Source organism: Dendrobates tinctorius, unplaced genomic scaffold, assembly GCF_039654945.1.
Source record: "Dendrobates tinctorius isolate UK_male_01 unplaced genomic scaffold, ASM3965494v1 ptg000062l, whole genome shotgun sequence".
NCBI classification, from domain to species: Eukaryota; Metazoa; Chordata; class Amphibia; order Anura; family Dendrobatidae; genus Dendrobates; species Dendrobates tinctorius.
Window position 1 is genome coordinate 7,522,723 of NW_027361730.1, and position 24,080 is coordinate 7,546,802.

At 45.6% G+C, this 24,080-nt stretch overlaps 1 long non-coding RNA gene across 1 annotated transcript in view; it reads left to right on the forward strand.

The window, feature by feature from the left end:
- Positions 1-15,075: 15,075 nt before the first annotated feature.
- LOC141093127 (uncharacterized) overlaps positions 15,076-24,080 on the forward strand; it is a 35,307-nt gene continuing 26,302 nt past the window's right edge. The window contains exon 1 of the long non-coding RNA XR_012232986.1: positions 15,076-15,203. This is a non-coding gene — a long non-coding RNA (uncharacterized lncRNA). The remainder of the gene's footprint in view (positions 15,204-24,080) is intronic.

Sequence of the window (24,080 nt, forward strand, 5' to 3'; positions counted from 1 at the left end):
ATCTTGCTAGCGAGATCGCTATGTGTGACAGGGCCTTTAGAGTTGGTCTCAAGAAAAGTGTATAATGAGTAAAGTAGCCTCCTGGGACCATATAGATAGAGGCTTTAACAATCCCTAGGGTTTCTGTGAGACAGAAAGGAGTCTATAGAAAATCACGTAAATAGCAAGCTAAGTCATATTAACTCTTCATAATATTGTGATGTATAGAACCTCAAGCCGCATTATATTTAGAACATAGATGAAATCATGTGATGTAAAATGAAAAATATCAAGTATCAGAGGTCTTATTAATCAAATAACCAGGGTATCCCTCAATAGGGACAGATGACATCCCCAACCGCTTTAGCAAATCCCAAAAAACAGCATATGTGAGGTCATGGTATCAGATAACAAAGGATATACACAAATATTCCCAGCCATAATATTGCTCAAGGGAACCTAAAAAGACAAGCAGATACAACTCCAGGTATCATTGCAACTCAACGCGTTTCCCCTTTTCCAAGATTCATCAGGAGTAAAGTTAAAACATAGAGCACTTAGCTTAATCGGCCATGTGAGGCAATAGATGAGATCAGATGTGACAATTTGGTATGATGCAGCTGTTCTCTTTTCTATTTATAGATTTGGGCTTCTTGCCCGGCCCACTTGAAGAGGGGCAAGAGGAGATCATTAGTGCTGAGCATTCCGATACTGCAAATATTGGGTATCGGCCGATATTCGCGGTATCGGAATTCCGATACTGAGATCCGATACTTTTTGCATATTGAATACCGGAATCGGAAGTTCCCATAATGCTATGAGCCAGTTTGATTTGATTCAGCCAATGAGGAATCCTAAGAAGTGTGGGCACATCCTATTAGGCATGTAGGCATGTTAACTAATGGCATGGCTGTGACTGGCTGCTGAAATGATGTCATGATGCACTATAAAAGCCGCCGCCGCCATTTTGGGTTCACTCTGCTGTGAATTCAGTTAGGGACAGAACGCTGCTGTTCTGACTCTGAGGGACACTTTGAGATAGCAATTTGCTATATTGTGCTTTACCCAGGCTACTTTAGCAACCGCTGTGTGAAGCTTTCTTTTGCCTTGCAGCGCTGTTCACAGCTGTCTGCAAGGTCTGTGTGTGCGAGTGCAGCTCACGCTGTAGTGTGTTCTGCAGCCACCTCTGGTTGTAGTCCGCTCAGCGTGCGTCACTGCCTCATACATAGTCCTTTTTTTTGTTTTATTGCTGCTCATTTTTCCTAATTTCACCTATTAGTGTGCTTCCATCCGTATCCATCTACATTGGTTGCAAACACTATATAGGAGTAGATAGCGGAGGCTTTCTGCAGCCTTTCAGTGCTAGCACACAGTTCTCTGCACTGTTCACGGCTGTCTGTGAGGTCTCTGTGTGTGAGTGCAGCTCACGCTGTAGTGTGTTCTGCAGCCACCTCTGGTTGTAGTCTGCTCAGCGTGCGTCACTGCCTCATACATTGTCCATTTTTGCTGTAGTGCTGCTTATTTTTCCTGAATTTCTCCTATTAGTGTGCTTCCATCCGTATCCAGCTAGAATATTTGCAAACACTATATAGGAGTAGATAGAGGAGCCTTTCTGCTGGCTTGTGCCCTACAGCACCAGCTAGATTTTTATTAACCTATTTTTTTGGAGCCTCATCTATTGCATTGTAGGTTACCTTCCTGCATTGTAATAGCTACAAAAAGTTTGTTACTATCGCTTTTACATCTTTGGTCACATCCCTTTTTTTTGTGAAAAAAAACATGTAAATAAAGTTCACCAAACACTCCACTTTACAGTTGTGTGGGCCACATTAGCTCATATTAAAGTGTAGTCCACACTTTGTAAAATTAGTATTTCTTATACCTGTTAGCAGCTGTTCAGGAATAAGCACACTAAGCCCTTAGTACTTTTCTGCCTATCTTTATTAGTCTAACAAGATGAAGAAGGCAGGGAGTAAGGCACGTGGTCGTGGCTGTGGAGTTTCAGCAGGGAGAGGACGTGGTGGGGATTCTGTGCCTGCTGCGGGCACCAGTGACTCAGCATCCCCCAGTTTTAACAGGGAACAGTCCTTTATGCGCAGCTTTGCAGGAGCTCGCCGTACCCCACTGCTGCGGGAGGAACAAATTGAAGCCATTGTTGGATGGATGGCAGCTAACGCATCGACTTCAATTACTTCCACATCCTCTCAGGTCCAGAGCACTGAAGAGCAACCATCTGTCTCTTCACCACCTGCCAAATTGCCCAGGCAGTCAGAGAGCCCTGGACAGGAGCCATCTCTACTTCTGTTCTCTGAATCTCTTGGCTTGGAAAGAGAAGGCCAGCAAAGCAGCATTCTAGAATGTGAAGAAGAGGGAGTATGCAGTGATGCGCAACTGCTCTGTCTCTCTGAATCTGAAGAGGCAGGTGGGCCAGTGCCTATGATCAGCACAACTCAGTACGCAACTGATGATGAGACTCAGGTGCGACTTTCTGGTGCGTACTTGCTGGCGAGACTACCCAGGAGAAGCAGGTGTTTGAAGAGGGTAGTGTAGATGATGAGGTCCTTGACCCATCATGGCGTGAGGATCAGGAAGGTGGTGGGAGCAGCTTTGATGAAGAGATTCCCCGAACGGCCAAAATAGGAGGGAGAGGGAGGGGGCAGACTTGGTTGCCTGTAGCCTCCACTTCGGCACCCATTAGGAGCATTCCTCTTTCAAAACCCAAAACGGGCGCTCCCAGGACTTGCAGTGCGTGGTCCTTTTTTGACACAGTTGCAGATGACATTTGCTTTATCAAATGCAAGCTGTGTAATCAGAGTCAAAAGAGGGAAAAGTGTCAGCAACCTCAATACCACAAATATGTGGAAACATGTGCCAACCAAGCACGTGGTGGAGTTACAAAGACACAATGAAGACGTAGGCCAACCTACAGCACCACCTACCACCTCTTCAGCTCATGTTGTAGCCTCTTCCTCCAGCTCACACACAGCTGGTACGGCTTCCTCACAGGATCGCCATGGAAGAACCTCTGGCACTGTTGTACAGAGACCCAGTGTAATTCCACCCACAGCACCACTTTCCCTTTCATCCTCACACTCCCAGGCCACTCTACAGCCATCGGTAGAACAGGCATGGGAGAAAAAGCGGCCATACTCGGCAAACCATCCCCGAGCACAGGCTGTGAATGCTGGCATTGCAAAACTGCTGTCCCTTGAAATGCTCTCATTCAGGCTGGTGGAGACCGACACCTTCCGTAACTTCATGGCATTGGCAGTCCCACAATACAACGTGCCCAGCCACTTTTATTTCAGCAGGCAAGCCGTCCCTGCCCTGCAAAAGCATGTGGAGGAAAAATTAAACATTCGCTACTAATCGACTTCAGTAGCAAGGTCCACCTGACCACCGATGCATGGACAGGGACGATACCGTTCCCTCACTGCCCATTGGGTTAATGTTGTGGAGCCGGGTACAGATCTTGAGAGTGGCGTTGTACGTGTTTTGCCAACTCCAAGGATTGCAGGAATCCAGTCTGTACACATTGACTCCGCCTCATACTCCAGTTCCTCTGAATCAGCGCTGCAAGAGTCATCACGGTCTACCTCCTCATGGACCCATGAATGCTTACCTATTACGACCGATATGAGTACAGCCGTGGCCAAACGTCAACAGGCCATACTGAAATTAATTTCCTTGGGAATCAAAGCCACACAGCGCAGGAGCTCTGGAATGCCATCAAGAAGGAGAGCGACGTGTGGTTTGTGCCAGCGAATCTCCAGCCAGGCTTGGTAGTGTGTGACAATGGCCGAAATCTGGTGGCAGCTCTTGGCCTAGGCAACCTCATTCACATCCCATGTCTGGGACATGTGCTCAACTTGGTTGTGCAGAGTTTTTTGAGGGACTATCCGGATCTTGATGCACTGCTGCACAAGGTCCGCATAGAGTGTGCTCACTTGCGGCATTCCAGCATGGCAAGATCGCGCATTGCAGCTCTGCAGTGCCGATTCCGCCTTCCAGAACATCGCATCATATGTGACCTACCCACCAGGTGGAATTCAGCGCTACATATGTTGGAGCGGTTGTGTGAGCAGCAGGCAGCAGTAATGGGGTACCAGCTGCATCAGGCGCAAACAAGTTGCACTGCGCGCCGTTCACACTTCACCACCACTGAGTGGTCCTCTATGAAGGACATCTGCCACGTTTTGCGTGCCTTCAATGATTCCACGTGGATGGCGAGTGCAGATGATGCACTAGTCAGCATGACTGTCCCCCTTATCTGCCTGCTTCAAAAAACACTGCAAGCACTAAGGGAGGAGGTTGTTGAAGAGGTGGAGGATGAGGAGTCACAAATGCCATCTGCTTCTGGACAGTCTGCGCAACGTGGTTCATCACAAAGGCCTGGGCAGGGGACACTTTGTGAGGAGGATATGGAGGAGGAAGACATCTCTCCAGAGGAGGGAGGTACACAATGCTCTAGTAGTCAGTGTTATGAATGAGTCACCGAGGAGGAAAAAACAAAAAGCAAGCTAAGCCCAGAAAACCGGAGAGGTTGGTAACTAGCGGATTGCAGACCCCTGATCCTATCCACACAACTAGCAGTAGCCATGGAGCGTGCCTACGGTGGTTCTAGACACCTCGTCACGGCCGGAGAACTAAATAAGCCTAAAGAAAGAAAGGGAAAATCTAAACTGCCCCAGAGTAGACCCCAAAGCAATAGACACCCCCCAACATGTATTGTCAGTGAAACAAAATGAAAACACAAACACAGATAGAAAGATAGGCTGAGCAAACGATGGGGCCCTCACTAACTAGAAAGGACAGGAAAGAAAAGCTGCTGTCAGCAATCACGCAAAAAACCCTGCCCAAAATATGTTCAATACATCTGATAGAAAAAGGCCCTGAAGTCGCTAGACTTCAATTCCCTATATCAGCACTCAGGTATATTCTGAAGACAGAGCAAAAGAGATCAACAGATCAGAGACAAAATGGGGATTCAGCCCAGTCCCAGCCAGGACTGGCTGAACACAAAAACTAAGTAAACCAGACGAAAACTCATATCAACAATAGCAGAGAAAACTTAGCTCTAAGAAGGCAGGAACCAAACTGGAAACCAGAAGCCACAGTCAGGAGAAATCACCAGCAAGAAACTATGGAGTCAGCTGCCTTAAATCCAATCAGAAATTCCTGATGTCCAATCACAGTCCTCTTCCTCAAGTGGCCGGTCTCTGCCATTTAGATCAGCTTCATTACCTCCCTTCACCAACAGAGGGAGTCCAGATAGAGAACTCACCAATCCTCTGTCAGCACAGCCAGCTCCATAACCCTCACCAGAAGCCAGAGGCAAACCCGAAAATGAGCTCACAATAAGTCAGTATGTAGAGCGAGGGTGGGGTGATGCAGAGCAGGCAGAGATGACGCCTCAAGCAGGGGACAGCGTTTCTTGGCCAGTTGGGAGTCTGCAGCACATGGTTGATTTCATGCTACAGCGCCTGAGAAACGACAGCCGCATCGCCCACATTCTCAACACGGCTGATTATTGGGTGTACACCCTCCTAGATCCTCGCTACCGGGACAACTTACAAAGCCTCATAACACCGTTGAACCGCGAGCGTAAAATGTGGGAGTACCAAGACACACTGGTGCATTCCATCATGTTCTCCATTCCACCCGACAGCAGTGCTGCTAGTGCTTTACAAAGCAACTCTGTGCGTCGAGGCAGTGGAGGAAGCTCTGCACAAAGAGGGAGCAGAAGCAGCGCCTCAGCACAAGGCAAGACCAGTATGGTCCAAATGTGGCAAAGTTTTGTGTCCCCTCCACAAATGTCTACACCATCACAGACGGCTCCAGTCAGCAGGAGGCAACGTTTCCGTCAGATGGTGACAGACTACATGTCTTGCCCTGTCAGTGTACTCCCAGACGGCTCTTCCCCCTTCAAGTTTTGGGTCTTAAACTGGATACATGACCAGAGCTTAGCCAGTATGCATTGGAGGTGCTGGCTTGCCCTGCTGCTAGTGTATTATCGGAAAGCGTCTTTAGTGCCGCAGGTGGTGAACTAACAGACCGTCGCATGTGACTATCCTCCAACAACGTTGACCGGCTTACTTTTCTGAAAATGAATGAGGCCTGGATCTTGCCGGAATTTGCCACTCCTCTTCCAGATTAAATAATTGGTTGGCAACAGTATCCAGGTCTCCTGTGGTGTTCATGTTTCTACCACCTGAACTGTAATCCCTGGGCTTCAACACAGCCGGTTGCTGCTCAGAAGTGCCATCTGCACAGAGAAAATCATTAGCTCCTGTGTTCGTGGGGTTCAGTAACGCCAGCTGCTCCCCTGCTGTGTGTCCTGCAATATCTCCTGCTCTCTCCACATTCACACTACAACTGATTTTAAACTTGCTCCAATTAGGCCTTAGCCTACTCCATGATTGACCCTGTGCTCCAACACCGCCAGTTGTTGCTCAGAAGTGCCATCTGCACAGAGAAAAACACTAGCTCCTGTGCTAGTGGGGTTCAGTAATGCCAGCTGCTCCCCTGCTGTGTGGCCGGCAATATCTCCTGCTCCCTCCACAATCATCCCAACATCAGATATTAAACTTGCTCCAATTAGGCTTCAGCCTACACCCTGATTGACCCTGGGCTACAACACTGCCAGTTGCTGCTCAGAAGTGCCATCTGCACAGAGAAAAACTCTAGCTCCTGTGTTAGTGGGGTTCAGTAATGCCAGCTGCTCCCCTGCTGTGTGGCCGGCAATATCTCCTGCTCCGTCCACATTCACACATCATCAGATATTAAACTTGCTCCAATTAGGCCTCAGCCTTCTCCATGATTGACCCTGGGCTCCAACACCGCCAGTTGCTGCTCAGAAGTGCCGTCTGCACAGAGAAAAACACTAGCTCCTGTGTTAGTGGGGTTCAGTAATGTCAGCTGCTCCCCTGCTGTGTGTCCGGCAATATCTCCTGCTCCCTCCACATTCACACTACAACTGATTTTAAACTTGTTCCAATTAGCCATCTGGCTACACTCTGTTTCTACTGTAATCCCTGGGCTCCAACACCGCCAGTTGCTGCTCAGAAGTGTCTTTGGCACAGGTCCTCCCTCCTGCCCAGCCTGGTTCCAGCATGCCAGCTGTTTCCGAGTAGTGTCAACGTCACTTTGGCACCAATACATTGTCCTGTTGTGTTGCGATCGGGTAAGCCGACTCTATGGTGCCTGCAGTTTAGGTGCTTCCTATGTGGGCTGCGGGATCTGGCAATAAAGGCTGGTTCCGTAGTGCCAATAGGACAAGTACTCCATGTAGGACTGTGGGTTTTGGTAACTGCGCCGGCTCGCGGCCTTGCAACGTTTTTCAGGGGTACTTTCTGCTACCCCTCCGGGTTCCAGTACTGACAGCTGGTTATCGGCAGTGCCGTTGGCTTAGGTGCCTCCATCTCGGTATCCGAGTTCCAGCAACATCTGCTGGTCCTTGGTAGTGCTTTCTGGCACAGGTACCTCCTACTTAGTAACCGGGTTCCAGTACCATCAGCTTGTCCTCGGTAGTGCCATTGGCTCTTGTTCCTTCTGCTGCCCCTCCGTGTTGTGAGTTCATTTTCCCCTCCGTCACTGAGGCCTGGTGAACTCCCTATTCTAGTGAAGGAAGGTAGTGAGCCTGATTATCAGACACCTGGGACTAATGAAGACGATTGGCTGAGTGGAGTCACTGACTGGATTTAAGGCAGCCTACGCCCTTTCTGCCCTGCGGGTGATTTCTCTGTGGACTCTTGGACACCAGTCTGATTCCTGCTCTCCTAAAGCTAAGTTTTCTGTTTTGCCTTTTTGCATCTAAGATTTGTTTTTGTTTTTCTTGCTTTTTGGATTCTGCCACTCCCTGCTGGAGTGTGCAGTGTTCCGTGAGCTCTGTCTTCTGAAGGTACCTGAGTGCTGATTTAGTTTTTTGAAGCTTAGTTGCTTCATGGCCATTTTTATATCAGCTTGTTGGCTCTTGTCTCTGATAGGGTTGTGGCAGATTGCAGACAGCAGCCTTCCTATCCATTCCTATCTAGGTAGTTTTTGGGCCCCGTCTTTGCTCAGCCTGTCTTTCTGTCTGTGTAAGTGTTTTCATCTTGCTTCACTGTCATTATATGTGGGGGGCTGCCTATTGCTTTGGGGTCTGCTCTGGGGCAGTTAGATTTCCCCTTTCCTTCTTTAGGCCTATGTATCTCTCCGGCTGTGATCAAGGGGTCTAGGTCATCGTAGGAACCCCCCACGGCTACTGCTAGTTGTGTTGATAGGTTCAGGGGTCTGCAATCTGATAGTTGCCAACTTCTCTGGTTTTCAGGACTTGGCTAGCATTTCTGTTTTTGCCTCCTACGGTGACTCAATCATAACACCTCCGGGTTCCAGCACCGTCAGCTGGTCCTCGGTAGTTCCATTAGCTCTTGTAGCTTCTGCTACCCATCCGGGTTCCAGTACCATCAGCTGGTTCTCGGCAGTGCCTTTGGCTTAGGTGCCTCCATCTCGGTATCCGAGTTCCAGCAACATCTGCTGGTCCTTGGTAGTGCTTTCTGGCACAGGTACCTCCTGCTTAGTAACCGTGTTCCAGCACCGTCAGCTGGTCCTCGGTAGTGCCATTGGCTCTTGTTCCTTCTGCTGCCCCTCCGGGTTCCAGCACCGTCAGCTGGTCCTCGGTAGTTCCATTGGTCCTTGTAGCTTCTGCTACCCCTCCAGTTTCCAGCACCGTCAGCTGATTCTCGGCAGTGCCTTTGACTTAGGTGCCTCCATCTCGATATCCGAGTTCCAGCAACGTCCGCTGGTCCTTGGTAGTGTTTTCTAGCACAGGTACCTCCTGCTTAGTAACCAGGTTCCAGTACCATCAGCTGGTCCTCGGTAGTGCCATTGGCTCTTGTTCCTTCTGCTACCCATCCGGGTTCCAGTACGGTCAGCTGGTTCTCGGCAGTTCCTCAGCCTTCTATTACCTTCTGCTACATTTCCAAGTTCAAGTTTTTTTTAAATGGTTTTTGGTAATCACTCTGGATCTCCCTGACGATGACCCTGAAGACGACGACCCTGAAGACAACCCATAAGAAGACGACGACCCCAAAGATGATGAACCTGAAGACGACGACCCTGCAGACAACCCCAAAGAAGACCAAAAAGATGACCCTGAAGAAGATGACCAAAAGAACAAAGAACATGAAGACAACCACCAAGATGCAGAACAACAAGAGACAGAAGACCAAGAAGCAGAAGTACAAAAAGCAGAAGAACATTAAGCATAAGACTAAAAATCAGAGCAAAAGATATTATCTAAATTATAAGCAGAAGAAGACTAAGCAGTGTATGGGGGTGAGTCCGTTCCTCCTCGTGGTGCCCTTAGAAAATGCCTGCTGCTGCAGGCCAAACTGAACGCGGACAAATCCTGTTGTAAATCTTTTGTGACAGGCAGAACGGAAGGTGTAATCTTCAAACTTTTATAGATAACAACTACAGGAATGCCTGTCAGAATATGATGAAGAAGAAGAAGAATAGGAAGAAGATGAAGAAGTAGAATATGAAGAAGAATAATGGTTGAATAAGAAGAATATGAAGAATGTAAAAAAAAGAATAATAGGAAGAAGGTGAAGAAGAAGATGAATAAGGTGAAGAAGTTGATGAAAAAGATGCTGCTGCTGAGGATCATGAAGGAGAAAGTGTGGGAGAAGTAAAAAAGAAGGTGAAGAGCATGGAAGTAGTGAAACATACATATCTGACAAATTATAAAAAAGGTTAACATAGTCAATATCTTTGCAACTCCGAACGTCTTAAAACATTTTTTTATTCCTGCTATTCCATTTGATTGGGCTAAACCTCTATGCGTTTAATGTCTCCTCCACCTCCCCCAATACATTCTACATTATTCTTTATTGTTTTTCTTCATGTAGAATTAACCTAAAAGGAAAGAAAGGGTTTATTTTAATTCCGATATTTCTGTCCCATTGACTTGCATTGGTTTCCTGTATCGGAATCGGCGATATCCGATACTTTTTGGGTATGGGTCCGATCCAATCCGATCCAATATTTCACGATATCGGAAGGTATCGCTCAACACTAATCACCAGGTTTATTAATGTGCAATCAGAGAGCAGAATATAATGGCAGAGACTTTGATAATAGCCAGGGGTGAACCTAGCCTCTCTGCTGTCTGAGGCGAACAGTAAAATGATGCCCCCCCGCACACAAAGTAAATTTTCTATATCTATATTGTAAAACTGAGTACAATAGTGGACATTTTGATTTAGATAAATAGAAAAAAAGGTGTCCAAACACAAGGATGTCAGCGCCATTCCACGCAAATACAAGAACAACACAGAAGTATCCAGAAAAAGGGTCATGAATGACAATGGTAGACCTGGCACAGGGCCTGACTGGGACAAAAATGCAGCCCTGCCACATAAATCCCACCAGTCCAAACTCTATAACACTCATCAACCCCAATCAGTGAATTTTTGCTATACTTTGTCGTCCCTTCATCACTCTCTTAAAGGAGTTATTTGAAGAGGCACATGTGAATGGCGCCACAGTGCGTATGATTGACCACAGCTCCATTTACATGGTGCTCTTCAAAGCTACATTTCCCAGGATCATGGGGGTCCCAGCAATCAGATCCACAACAGACAGAAAGTCATCCCCTATCCCCACATAATGCTCCATACAGTATTATGGGCCCCAAATATTACTGCGTTCAGTTTTATGGGCCCCATATAATGCTCCATACAGTATATTGGGCCCCATATATTACTTCATACAGCATGATGGGCCCCATATGTTACTTCATACAGTATACTGGGCCCCATATATTACTTCATATAGCATAGTGGGCCCCATATATTACTTCATACAGTATAATGGGCCCCATATATTACTTCATACAGTATAATGGGCACCATATATTACTTCATACAGCATAATGGGCCCCATATAATTCTTCTCACCATACCCTGCTGCTCTAGTCTCCTCAGTGTATTCTGATCCTCTGCACTGCTTGGAACAGGGACATCATTAACTTTATGTATATAATTGTCCACTTGGACTGATAGTAATAGTGATTTGTTTGTACCCTGTTGTCTGGGCCTGGCCCACTTTATGGGGGTGTTCAGGGCATATGATTATACACCAGTAAAAAGCATGAAAGGCTCAATGTGACCAGTGCCACCTAGTTTCCTACCCCTCTTATTCTACCGGTACTGTGGGCACACTGACTGGTACTGAGGAAGAGAAAGAAAGAACAGAGAGAGAAAGAAAAAAAGAAGAGAGGGAAAGAAAGAGGGGAAAGAAAGAACACAGAGAAAGAAGAAAGAAACAGAGAGAGAAAGAGTGGAATGAAAAAAGAACAGAGAGAAAGAGAGAAAGAAAGTGGGGACAGAAAAAAAGAACAGAGAGAGAGAAAAAAGAGAGGGGAAAGAACAGAGAGAAAAAGAAAGAAGGGAAAGAACAGAGAGAGAAAAAGAACAGAGAGAAAAAGAGAGCAAAAAAAGAAAAAGAGAGGGGAAAGAAACAACAGAGAGAGAGCGAAAGAAAGAACAGAGAGAAAGAAAGAGGAGAAAGAAAGAGGGGGAAGAAAGAACAGAGAAATAAAGGAAAAACAGAGAGAGAGAAAGAACAGAGAAAGAAAGAACAGAGAGAAAGAGGGGAAAAGAGAACAGAGAGAGAGAAAGAGGGGAAAGAAAGAAAAACAACAGAGAGAGAGTGGACAGAAAAAAAGAACAGAGAGAGAGAAAAAAGAAAGAGAAGAAAGAAAGAACAGAGAGGGAGAGAGAAATAGAGGGGAAATAAATAAAAAACAGAGCGAAAGAAAGAGGGGAAAGAAAGAGAACAGAGAGAGAGAGGAAAGAAAGAAAGAACAGAGAAAGAAAGAGAACAAAGAAAGAAAGAGAGAGAAAGAACAGAGGCAGAGAGAAAAAAGAAAGATTAGAGAGAGAAAGAGGGGAAAGAACAGAGAGAAAGAAGGAAGAGAGAGAAAAATTCTATAAAGATACTATAGCAGCTCCCATTGTAGTGCCCACCTGAGCCTCCCGATGCAGGACATATCATGATCCGCTCACATGGCCGGCATTCCCGAGTCCAAGGCAATCCCGCTGTCTGCGCTGTCGGAGGACACGGTGATGGATCTGAAGCATTCCCCGAAGTGCCTCCATGGTTCCGTCACAATCTCCTCCCGAAATTACCTAATTTCCGGTCAGCTTCTAGCACATCTCTTCTGGTGGAACGTCATGTGCGAATTTTAAAGTGCTCCTCTGGTCTCCACCGTGTACTCCTGTGCCCATGGGAAAAGTAAGCTCCCGGCCGGGGAAGAAGGGCAGACTCTCTCTCAAAATCGGGACTGTCCCGCTGGGAGGTATGGATGCTCCCCACTATACACCTTGTAATCGTATGGCTCCGCACACCTCATACACACACGGTTCTGCTTTTTATGCCTCATACACACACGGCTTCGCTCTGGACACCTTGCACACACGGCTCCACTCAGTACACACATGGCTCCACTCCGTAAACCTCGTACACATGCGGCTCTTCTCCGTACACCTTTTACACACGTGGCCATGCTTTGTACACCTTGTACACACATGGCTCCACTCCGTAAACCTTGTACACATGCGGCTTTGCTCCATACACCTCGTACACACGCGGTTCCACTCCGTACTCACATGGTTCTGCTCCACACACACATGGCTCAGCTCCGTACACTTAGTACACACATGGCTCCATTTTGTACGCCCCATACACACACAGCTCCACTCCGTACAACAACCCTTACACACGCAGCTCCGCTCTGTACACCCCGTACACACGCGACTCCGCTCCGTACACACACAGCTCCACTCCGTACACCCCATACACACACTGGTTCTCTCTGTACACCTCGTACACATGCGGCTCCACTCTGTACGCCTCGCATACACACTGCTCCGCTCAGTACACACATGGCTCCACTCCGTAAACCTCGTACACATGCGGCTTTGCTCTGTAAACCTTGCACACACGCGGCTCCACTCCATACACATGCGGCTCTGCTCCTTACACCCCATACACAGGCTGCTCCACTCTGTACACACGCGGCTCTGCTCTGTTCACCTCACACACACGGCTCCACTCTGTAAACCTCGTACACATGCGGCTCTGCTCCGTACACCTTTTACACACGTGGCCACGCTCTGTACACCTTGTACACATGTTTCCACTCAGTAAACCTTGTACACATGCGGCTTTGCTCCGTACACCTTGCACACACGCAGCTCCGCTCCATATACACGCGATTCCACTCCATAGACATGCGACTCCAGTCCGTACACACGGCTCTGCTCCGCTCCATACACACACGGCTCAGCTTGTAAACTTCGTACACACTGGGCTCCGTTTTGTACACCCCATACACACACAGCTCCACTCTGTACAACCCGTACACGCGCGGCTCCACTCCGTATACCTCGTACCTGCACAGCTTCGCTTCATACATCTCGTACACACGGCTCTGCTCCGTACACCTCGCACACACGCGGCTCCGCTCTGAACACCTCGCACATGCACGGCTCTGCTCCATACAACTTGTACACACATGGGTCTGCTCCATACACCTCGCACACACATGGCTCTGCTCCGTACACCTCGCACAGGTGTGGCTCCGCTCCATACACCTCACACACACATGGTTATGCTCCGTACACCTCGCACACACGTGGCTCCGCTCCGTACACCTCTCACACACATGGCTCTGCTCCGTACACCTCGCACAAGTGCGGCTCCGCTCCATACACCTCGTACACATGCGGCTCTGCTCCATACGCATTATACACGTGGCTCTGCTCCGTACACCTCATGCACGTGACTCCGCTCCGTACACCTCACACTCACATGACTTTGCTCCATACACCTCGCACACACATAGCTCTGCTCCGTACACCTCGCATACACATGGCTCTGCTCCGTACACCTCGCACACGTGCGGCTCTGCTACATCCACCCTGTAAACCCCCCTGACCATACACATAAACTTCACTCATTCAGCACGATAACAACCAGCACAGCAGAGTCTTGCATACGCTGAGGCCACTGATCATGTGACCTCGACTCCTCCCCTCCTGTGACCTCATTACAGGTCCTGTGGCAGAGAAGAGAAGATAGCAGAGCAGGGATGGAGATGATCGATAGTCCGAGGGCTGATAAGCACAGGACCTGTGATGAGGTCACAGGAGGGGAGGAGTCAGTGGGTCACATGATCAGGGGGCCCTGACTCCTTCCATCCCGTGACCTCATCAATTACAAGCCTCTGCACGCTATCAGTAGCATCAGCGTGAAGAGGCTAAATTGTAGGTGCTGGCTGCATGGCACGTTATCTGGCTGACTGCGGGGGGCAGCGCTGCAGGGACTTGATGCTGCCTGAGCCGACGGCTCAAATTGCCTCATTATAGATGCGGACCTGATAACAGTGATGCGTCACTTACTGGGCTGTGTTTTATCAACATAAGATTAGAAGACTAGATATCTCTGGTCCAACCTCGCCCCCACCACTGATTATCAGCTATATACAGAAAGCTGCCCATCAGTGGTATGGGCGGGTTATACACTGCTCAGCATTTGGGTTCTGCTAGATTTGCATCTGAGAAAACTGTGATTCTATCACAACTGCCGCTCTCAGTAAACAAACTACATCACTTGAAATCAAGGTCTCTGCTCCTAAATCGTGCTGTTGTCAGATTACATAGCAAAAACCTGCTGACAGATTCCTTTCAATAAAAAGAAAAAAAAAAAGGAAAATTTTTCAAATCCCAGACAATCTTTTTAAATCTGTCCATAAATTTAAGACAACTGCAGGATAAAACATATCCTAATTGCCTATTAGCTTACTTGGCCATCTTATGAACATGCACATCTTGTTAATATCTATAGACATGTAAGAGCTAAGTGCCTAAATGTTCCTGGCAACACCTCTAGTGGGCATAGAAGAGATGGAATCAATATTCACAATACCAACTTATATTTGAAAACGTTTCATACCTTAATACACTAGAATGCTTCAAGGTTTTTCTCCATAAATGTTTGCTGCAGCCACAAATCTATGTATTAAATGTTTCTGGCACCATTCATTTCAGGATGAAAATATTACAATCAGAGCTTTCAGAGCAATTGTTCCCCAAGAACAGATACTCAAAGAAGGATGACAGCCCCCACAGACATTAGACTATTGCTGACCTCCACTGAAATGATGGGATCGGAAAAAGGTAATCTTCCAAAAGAAAAATGTTCCCTCTGCTGGGAATCATTTTCACAGGAAAATGCACATCTCAGATGGTCGAGTGAAAAAGCAATTCTGAAATTCTGAGTGTATTACAAATTAGGACCACTGTAGAAAGAGGTGTTTGCACAGTCAGAATAGCCATATGGGATTATGTGAACCAACTCATTAATATTGCATCTTAGAATTGGCTGAATTCTTCTATACTATTCTCAGCTACAAGCTTCTTTTGCATCAGTATCAATAATAAGCAACTTAGGAGTCCTTGTTCTTCACATTCCTGATGCAGAGACTGTAGTGGTCATCGCTCCAAAGAATGTGATCCCGGACCCTATCCATGTCACCGTAAGGGTACTGTTACACCTAGCGACTCACCAGCGATCCCGACCAGCGATATGACGCGGTAAGGATCGCTGGTGCATCGCTAAGTGGTCGCTAGTGAGCTGCCACACAGGCAGATCTCACTAGCGACATCGCTGGGGACGGGGGTCGCTACTTACCTGTCAGACGCGGCGATCCTGCGTCCTCCCGCCAGGCTCCACGCGTCGCTCATCGTCACAGCAGGAAGCGCCGCAGGAAGTGACCGACGAGGAATGATCCAGGAGCTTCTCGCGCGATCAGCGATAACCAGCGGGGGAGCCGGTCGGAGGTAAGTATCACATGCAGCGATATCGCTAGCAATATCGCTGCAACGTCACAAAATCGGTGACTTTACAGCGATATTGCTAGCGATATCGCAGTGTGTAACTGGGGCTTTAGTCACTGAAGCTGCGCTTGCAGCATCTCATTCACCAGTGGTTTTCAGCTGGGACGGTCGCATCTTGGAAGTAAGTTTAGAGTTTTTATCATGCTGAACAGTGACATTTGTCTTCATCTTCAGTCCTGAAGAATTGCTGCAAAATTGACTGATGTTTGGAACTTTCATAATTCCCTTCACCATACGTATAGATCTAGTTCCAGCTGCCAAAAAGTGCCCCAAAGCATATTGCTGGTTCCACCATGTTTCGCTGTGGGTATGGTGGTCATGTAGTAATGTGCAGTGTTTGCTTTATGCCAAAAATAACTTTTGGAATTATAGCCAAAAAGTTCAATATTGGTCTCATTATACCAGAATGTGTTTTCCTTCATGCTTTTGTCAGATGCGATGCAGGTTTTGCAAAAAATATCAGGAATTGAATATTTTTCCTTGTAAAAAAGGCTTCCATCTTGCTACCCTACACCTCAGGCCAGCCATATAAAAAAATATGGGAGATTATTGTAAAACCCATTAAACAGCCAATATTTCACGCAGTGCCTTGGCGCTATGGGTGCTAACCGGGTCCCTAGAACTAGGGGTGCCCTTGTCTTACCCTGTACCCTGCATTACTCCTGAACATTGAGACACCAGGATCTTGTGCCTTGGTATTCTCCTAAATCAACCCTTATCTGTCCCTGCCTTCACCTAGGGAGGTGGGAAGCTGTAGTGTATAGGATAACACTATTCTGACAAACAAGGGAAGCACATACTGATAAATGAAAAATAGCAATCATACAAAATACACTCACCAAACTAAAGAGTGAAACACAGGGGAGATAAGAAAGAACATACCAAATAGGTGAGGATGAGGATGTGCACACAAAAGAAAACTCCAAGTAACACTCTCCTGAACAAATCCCCAAACACCAACTCCAACCACAAACTAGACCTCCAACTCCAAACCAGGCAGAAAGAACTAACACTGGCAATATCTATGTGCCAGAAGTGAGCATATATAGCAGAGAAGAGTTGCCAACACTGAACAGCTGAGACAATCCAGGTAGTACTGCCTTCAAGAAAACAACCTGCACCGTTTAATAAGATGGTGAAGTACTTCTAACCAGTGCACAAGTTCATGAAAACAGACGCAGCTATCTTCTGGCCCCTCTGTCATATTGTCCGCATGACAGTACCACCCTTTTAAGAGGGAATTCCAGAACTTCAGGGCCAGGTTTATCTGGGTGTGCCATGTGAAAAGACTGGACCAATGTGATCACATGAACATCCGATGCTAGTACTGCTAGTACCCACATTCTCTCTTCAGGACTGTAACCCTTGCAGTGTACCAGATACTGAAGCGACCAATGGACCAAGGAAGAAAAAGATTGGATATGTATGACTGTTACAGTTGTCTAGTCATCCAAAGGTATTGGCAAGTCATGTGGGATCCATGTCTGTTTTTTTTAAAGAATGTTAGGTTACCCACATTGGATGTGCACAGGTGGATGCACCTGTTTGTGATGATCACCCTGCCATGCTAAACACATGCTAAACACAAAGTTCCAACAGTACACTTGCTGCAGGGCAGGCCAGCATCTCCAAAGCATAAAAGGCAAGATCAGGCCATGTGTCAAATTTTGAGACCTAGAAGGGAAGTTGGACAGGTAGTCTAAAAGGGGATAAAACAAACTGGCACATGCAGTAACATATGGGCAGTGATTCAGCACAGAACCAGCCGGAGGTGGCTGACGTGCACCAGGAAGAGATAGACAAAAGCAGATCAAATGCAAGCAGAATAGCAAATAAACCACTTGGCTGAACATGCAGGGACAGAGCTGGAGAAATCAGACCTCAGGAGGAACAGGAAACAAACCACCAGTAGGGATAGAGGGAGTCGGCTGTCTTAAATCCCAATCTGAAACCCCACATCTCCAATCGTCATCATCATTATCAGGTGGCAAGCCTCTGTCAATCAGATCAGCTCCATTACCTCCAGTAACCACCAGAGGGAGCCCAGAATGAGAACTCGCAACCCCTCTGTCGATCTGACCAGCTCCACTACCTTCAGTAATAACCAGAGGGAGGCCAGAAAGCGAATTCACAACAGTACTCCCCCCTTGAGGAGGGGTCATCGAACCCTCTTTCACGCCACCAGACCAATCAGGCTGGACCCGGTGAAAAGCACGAACCAATCTTTTGGCATGAATGTCAGAAGCAGAGACCCAAGAATTATCCTCCTGGCCATAACCCTTCCATTTGACCAAGTACTGGAGTCTCCGTCCAGCCAAACGAGAATCCAATATTTTCTCTACCTCATACTTCAAATTGCCTTAACCAATAGAGGGTCAGGAGGCGCCGCCATAGGAACTACTGGCTCCACAAACCTCTTCAACAAAGATTTATGAAACACGTTATGGATCTTAAATGTAACTGGAAGAGCCAATCGGAAAGAAACGGGATTAAGAATTTCCAAAATCTTATAAGGTCCAATGAATCTTGGCTTGAATTTTGGAGACGCAACCTTCATAGGAATATTCTTTGAAGACAACCAAACCATATCACCCACTTTAAACCAGGGACCAATGGTCCTATGCGGTTGGATAAGCATTGGGCTTTTTCCTGAGAGTAGGACAACTTATCCACTACTTGGTCCCAAATCTGCTGCATTCTCTCTACCACAGAGTCCACACGGGCAGTCCGAAGATTCCACTTGCCCTGAAGAAAATCGAGGATGAATCCCAAAGTTACAGAAAAAGGACGACATCAAAGTGGCAGAACTAGCTCTATTGTTTAGCGCAAACTCGGCCAAGGGCAAAAATGAGACCCAGTCATCCTGATCAGCAGATATGAAACATCTCAAATAGGACTCCAAAGTCTGGCTTGCTCTCTGTCTGCCCATTGGTCTGAGGATGAAATGCAGAGGAGAAAGATAACTGAATTCTCTGTTTGGAAGAAAAAGCTCTCCAAAATCTGGAAACAAACTGGACTCCTCCTGTGCGACACAATGTTCTCAGGAATCCTGTGCAACCGAACCAACTGTTGTAAAAACAAGGGCACCAACTCAGAAGAAGATGGCAACTTTGGGAGTGGTACAAGATGGACCATCTTAGAAAATCTATCACAAATCACCCAGATAAAAGTCATTCTCTGAGAGACAGGAAGATCGGAAATAAAATCCATTGAGATATGGGTCCATATCCTCCTGGGCATCGGCAGGGACATCAACAACCCACTAAAATGAGAGCAGGGCTTGGATCGAGAACAAGTCCCACAGGACTGCACAAAATTCCTGACATCACGAGATAAGGCAGGCCACCAAAAAGACCGACTCAGCAAAATCTCTGGTACCAAAAATACCTGGATGACCAGCCAACGCGGAGCAATGAATTTCAGACATTACTCTTTTCCTCCACTGGTCAGGGACATTCAATTTTCCCATAGGGCAACGTTCAGGTTTGTCCTCCTGAAATTCCTCCAGGGCATGTCTCAAATCAGGTGAAATAGCGGAAAGAACTACACCCTCATTTAGAATGGTAGTAGTCACATCAAGAGAATCCGCAAAGAAACTCCAAGAAAGGGCATCTGACTTAACATTCCTAGTGCCCAGAAGAAAAGAGACCACAAAATTAAAATGTGTGAAAAACAAGGCCCACCTAACCTGTCTAGGACTCAAGCGTTTGGCTGATTCAAGATAAATCAAATTCTTGTGGTCGGTAAGGACCACAACTTGATGTCTAGCTCCCTCCAACCAATGTCTCCACTCTTCAAATGCCCATTTCATGGCCAGCAATTCCCAATTCCCCACGTCATAGTTGCGATCAGATGAGGTGAATTTTCGCGAAAAGAAGGCACAGGGATTCATCTTAGAAGTCACTGGATCTTTTTGGGACAAAACGGCTCCTGCACCAATCTCAGAAGAATCTACCTCCACCTGAAATGGAAGTGAGACATCAGGTTGCCGTAGAACCGGAGCAGAAGTGAATCTCTGCTTAAGCTCCTGAAATGCCGAGATTGCCTCTGGAGACCAATTCACCACATCAGCGCCCTTTTTGGTCAAATCAGTCAGTAGTTTAACAATACCAGAAAAAATACTTATAAACTTACGGTAGAAATTAGCAAAACCCAAAAACTTCTGGAGAGCTTTCAAAGAAGTGGGCTGAACCCAATCATAAATGGCCTGTATCTTGGCCGGGTCCATTTCAATAGCCAACGGGGACAAAGTGCATCCCAAAAATGAAATCCTCTGTACACCAAAAAGGCACTTCGATCCCTTAACATACAGAGAATTTTCCCTCAAAATCCGGAATACAGTCCGGACATGTTCCACATGAGAATCCCAATCACTGGAAAAGATCAAAATATCATCAAGATAAATGATCAAAAACTTATCCACAAAGTCACGGAAAATATCGTTCATAAAAGACTGGAAGACAGAAGGGGCATTAGTGAGCCCAAAGGGCATCACCAGGTACTCAAAATGTCCCTCCGGAGTATTAAACACCATCTTTCATTCATCCCCCTGCTTGATGCGAATAAGATTATATGCCCCCTCGAGGTCAAGCTTGGTAAACCAACAGGCACTTTTAACTCTGGAAAATAAATCCGAAATCAGGGGTAACGGGTACTGATATTTAGCAGTGATTTTGTTAAGGGAACGATAGTCAATACATGGCTTAATGAACCATCTTTCTTGGCCACAAAAAAAAAACCCAGCACCTGAAGGTGAAGAGGATGGTCTAATATGACCCTCCTCCAACGACTCCTTGATATAAGATCGCATAGCATCATGCTCGTGCACTGTTAAATTGAAAAGCCAACTCTTGGAAAATTTACACCAGGGCATTAACTCAATTGCAGTCATAACTCCTATGAGGAGGCAAAGACGCAGACTTACTCTCACTGAATGCATCAGAAAAATCAGCCAAATAGTCAGGAATATCATGAGACTGGGTAGAGGTGGAGAAAACAGGAGTGTCACTAAGAACACATTGAAAACCCCAACTCACCACAGACACAGATTTCCAATCCAAAACAGGATTATGAGTTTGCAACCAAGGAAAACCCAGAACAATAATATCATGCAAATTGTGCAACACCAAAAATTTACAATTTTCTTGGTGGTCCGGGGCAACCCGCATTATCACCTGGGTCCAAAACTGGGGTTTATTCTCCGCCAAAGGAGTGGCATCAATACCCCTCAAAGAGATAGAAGTCCGCAGGGGTATCATGGGAAAACCACAACGTTTAGCAAAGTCCAAATCCATCAGATTCAAAGCTGCTCCTGAATCTACAAAAGCCTTAGTGGAAAATGTAGACAAGGAGCAGATCAGGGTAATCGCCAAAAGAAACTTAGGTTGTACACTGCCACAGCAAATGTGTGAGCAAAACGCTTTTCTCGTTTAGGGCAGACAGAGATAGTATGATAGGCATCTCCACAGAAAAAACACAGCTTATTACGCCTTCTAAACTTCTGACGTTGTGCCATAGACAAAACCCTTTCACATTGCATGGTTTCAGACGTTCATTCGAAAGGTGGCAATGCCTCTCGTGTAGTTTTACGTTCACGTAAACGCCGATAAATTTGAATGGCCAATGACATAGATTCGTCTAGACCAGAGGGAACAGGAAATCCCACCATAGCATCTTTTATGGTTTCTGCCAAACCCTTCCGAAAGAGAGCTGCTAGGGCATTGTCATTCCATTAAGTAAGGACCACCCTCTTTTGGAATTTTTGAAAATCTGCAGTATCCTGACCCTAGTTCAATGCCAATAAGGTTTTCTCAGCTTGATCAATAGCATTAGGTTCATCATACAACAACCCCAAGGCTTGAAAAAAGGCATCCACATTAGCCAGAATAGGATCTCCGCTTGTCAAAAAAAGGCCCAATCCTGGCGATCGCCGCGCAGCAGGGAAATTGCAATTTTAACCTGCTGCACAGAGCTCCCTGATGAGTTAGGTTTCAAAGCAAAAAATAGTTTACAATTATTCTTAAAATTTAAAAATTTAGACCGATCCCCAAAGAACACATCAGGAGTAGGGATTTTTGGTTCAACAGCAGATGATTGAGCGAGATAGGCAGAAATTCCCCGCACTTCAGCAGTGAGCTGCTCAACATGATCAGACAATTGCTTAGTCTCCATTTAGAGAAAAAAAAATCTCCTGCAGCCCCAGAAAAAAAGAGGAAAAAAAAAATATATAAAAATCCTGACACTTTTTTTTTTTATTCTTTCCTTCTTTGGAGCACCCTAGAGTCAACAGTTAGGCTGGTGATTCTGTTATGAATGCACAAAAGGAAATTTTCTGCTCACCCCTCTTCACTCCTAATCACACCTCCGACGCACGGAAACACCCTGACCCGGGTGTATAGTGCATGCACAACATAGAAAAAGATTTTCCAGCGTCTCCAGGAGATAAAATAACAATTGCTTTATTGAAAATATAAAATCTTCTTACCATCAAGTAAAAACGACATAAAGAGGCGTATGGAGGGGAGCACTTTCCTACGCGTTTCACCCTGAAAGGGCTTAATCATGGAATGCGTAAAGGAGGTCTCCAAACAGATATTTAAGTGCAAAACATGTCAAGGAAACAGGTGATTCAATTAGGTGAAAAACACACCCATTACATTTAACATAGACAAAACCAAATTTGAAAAAAGTGTACAATGCATGGAAACCAACACATACAAAGGGTATAATAATAAACAGATCAAGGAAAAAAAAAAAAAAAAAAAATGTTTTATAAAGAAATTTTTTTTACTTGATATATCACATATAAAGCAGTTAAAAAACCATATAGGCATTTAAAGGAAGCCATAATGTACTCTGATAGCATTATAACAAGGATCTTATAATTTGCGGACAATTTGTACGTAGCATGTTATCAAATGGTGGGAATTGATTGCATTACAACAAACGGAAAGAAAGAGAAAAATACTGCAGCAAAAAAAAAACAAAAAAAAAAACAAACACCATTGTTTCATTCATTTACAATTTTCTTTCAAAGATATATATGTACAAATATATACCCTGTGTTAAGTACCCCTCGTATATCCAACTGTGAAAATGTCTAAGTTATTTACTGGAGAGGAAAAAAAAAAAAAAGGACCACACATTTGAATGGCATGAACAAGAGAAAGAGATACCTAAGAATACTGCATGATTAGATCTCTCCTCTTGTTCATACCATGCGGTATTCTAGTGCCCAATTTATAAATCCAGAAAGACTCTCGATTGAGAATCTTTCTACGATGGTCCCCTCCCCTGACTGGTTTGTACACCTTTTCAATGCCAGTGAATGTGAGAGAATCGAGGCACCTATTATGAATAGTAATAAAGTGCCTCGAGACTGCAGAAACATTCACTGCAGAAGGATTTAAATTATCAGACATGTGTCTGCGTATTCGCTGTTTGAGAGGACAAGTTGTACAACCTACATATTGAATTGAACAAGAAGTACATTCAATGAGATATACAACATTAGGGGTATTACAATTAATGAAATCCCTGATGTTGTAAGTCAAACCAGTGTACATGGAGGTAAATGATTTGCATCTCTTGGCATGTTTGCACGATATGCATAAATTGTGCCCACAGCCAAAAAAGCCAGTGCATGATAACCAATTTTTGGAATTGCTCTTTTTATTATTACTGACTACTAGACTAGGTGACAAGATGTGGGCTAAATTGGGTGCTTTTTTCGCCACAAAATTGATTTTATTTTTTTCTAGAATATGACTAAGTTGATTGTCCTGTAATAAAATAGGTAAATGTTTTTGTATTATTTTTACAATATCCTGAAATTGCGGAGAAAAATTGGTAGAAAAAGTTAATTGGTGATTAATATTATGTTTATTTTTGTGATGATTTAGAAAAAGGTCCGATCTGTCAATTTGGTTCACTATTTTTTGAGCTCTATTCAAACACCAGTTGGGATATCCCCTGTGTTTTAATCTAGCAACAGCTTTGCTAGTTTCATGTTGGAGAAGATCAGACCTGGAGCAATTACGCTTTAGTCTGATTAATTCTCCAATGGGGATGTTTTTCACCGTATGGGGAGGGTGGCATGAGCTAGCTAGTAAAATGGAATTAGAGTCAGTTTCTTTATGATAGGGAAGAATATCAATC